Below are 2,466 nucleotides of genomic sequence, written 5' to 3'. Positions count from 1 at the left end.
CCTAATATGTTTTTTAATGCTAGAAAAGAGAAGTAAATATAATGTTTTCTTTCGTGTCGTTTTAATGACTTAACTTTAAAATACAGTAAAGAGTTTTTGTTATGGAGAATTGCATTTAAAATATATCCATGTTTTTCATTGTCAGGATTCAAACGATGTTACATAAAACTTTAAAGTAGAAAATTATATCTCATTTTCTCCTCTACTATAGAATAATATATATATATATATATATATATATATATATATATATATATATATATAAATATATATATATATATTATTAATGCAAGGCATGGTTAATGCAAGACTTATTTTGCTATTCTTGATGATATATCATGCCCTTTTCACAGCGATCTACATAAGGAAGTGTTTTTCCAAAGTTTGGTAAAAAAAAAAATCTATTTGTGCAACTTACCTAAAATTAAGACCCTGTCATATAAAAGGTTAAAGCCTATTGGATGTATGAATGAATATATTATTTAGGCCTCAAACCAAGCACTGGATAAATCTGATGATATGATTATGCATGGTTTATTAATTAAGAGTACAAATAAAGTTTAAAACGACCAGATTTTCAGTAATGGAATTTTAATGAAGTTCATAAGGATATTGCATTGTTTATTATCGTATTCCATTAATATGCAAAAAATGGGGCATTGATTTGATGCCTAACTTTCATCTTATGCTAACATAAACCCGAAAACATTTTATGACTCCTGTTCAATGAATTATAAGGCTAATGTGTATAATGGGCACCAAACATATATTATATGATGATGGCTCCCGAGTCTGGGCACCAAAAAATATATCATACTATGACTCGTGTCTGAGAACCAGACATATAATACTATATATATTACGACTGGCAAGTTAATCAACCTCTCGAATTCCAAACTCATTCGTTTGCTTTTACATTAAAACTGTTACACTTTAGAATATTAATACCCTAACCCTGAGACAGTTAAATAACTCCCAGACAGCAATATATAAAGCACTGAATATCCAAAGGTCTCTCAAGTACACTCAAAACTAAACTGGGTAATTATTATTACAAATAAAGTTATTATGGTTCATTAACAGGATACGAGCGTAACTATTCTAAACAATGGTGATTGGAATAATACATTCTTTACAAAAATGAATAAATTTTATATAAATTACAACACTTCGAAAGACTTTACATAAATCAAATAAATCAGTTGAAATATTAAGTCTGAGCAAACTCGACTTGAACTATTATTTCTGAATAAACCTTAGACTAAGAAAAGAAATAACACTTATGAAAATTATACAATCGCTTGTTTCACTTGAAATTAGATCTGAATACAATATTTAAGTTTGACACTTAATGAAAAATAGATAACCAGATCACAATACAAATACCTAACCTTCCTACAGGGCCGTTTACAAAAACTCTTAAGGGAATTTTTATAAGTACTCACTACACACGATATATGCAGAGCACAAAATAATTTTGGAGAGGACACACAATAGGTACTGAGCACTATTAAAACATCAATCTGAGCTGCGTGCATGAGGGAGAAAAGGGGAGATGGCGAACTTAAGGCTGGAAATCTCTATCTATCTATCTAACCCTAGGGGTCGCCTTTATATATGAATCTTAGCTACTTCCAGAAACTTCCCAAAGGACTGGGAAGTGTGGGGGGCTGGGCAAAGGCGTCAGAGTTACCAAGCATTGCTCTCTCTCGAACGTGTATTCACGCAACACCAGGCGGCTCTCTCAGTCAGCTAGCTTCGCCCCTCCCCTCCCCCCCTCCCACCAACCCCCCCCCCAAAAAAAAAAAAGTAGCATTCTGTCACTAGGTTTTTTCACGAAAATTCCAAAGCACATGGTACACTGCGTATTCTCTCACAAACATGACGCAATACCTCATAAAATATAAAAGAACATTACATAAGCTCTTGTCCATATTTCACATGGTCACATAACACTCTCAAACAGATCATGTAAGACTTCGGAACAAAAATATGTGAAATAAAAAGTTAATTCTTAAAAATAACGTAAATTTAATTATACTAACTTGAATAACGAATACAATGAAATTAACGACGCAGGTCTTATGTAATTTACATAATATACTTAATTCTACACGAAAGGAGCTCATTTAAGAGCTAACTATTCCTCTCTTCAATGCACAAATCAAATACAGTATAGATAAAATCATTATTAAACTACTGTATTTACTCTACACTAGACCAGCTCTGTTAGAAATATATATATATATATATATATATATATATATATATATATATATATATATATTTCTAAGGATATAAGTTCTACTTTTATTCATTTTGCAAAAATTCAATGTTCTGAGGAAAAACTTCAATAGAGTAATTGGGGAAATGAGTAATCTCTTCTAAAGAAGTAACATTAGTTACAGTCAATCTCATCTGTATCATACTTCCTTATAATACAAAAATTAATGTCAACTTCCATAT

The sequence above is a fragment of the Palaemon carinicauda genome, chromosome 40, assembly GCF_036898095.1.
Source record: "Palaemon carinicauda isolate YSFRI2023 chromosome 40, ASM3689809v2, whole genome shotgun sequence".
Lineage (NCBI taxonomy): Eukaryota > Metazoa > Arthropoda > Malacostraca > Decapoda > Palaemonidae > Palaemon > Palaemon carinicauda.
This window is presented reverse-complemented; position numbering follows the sequence as displayed.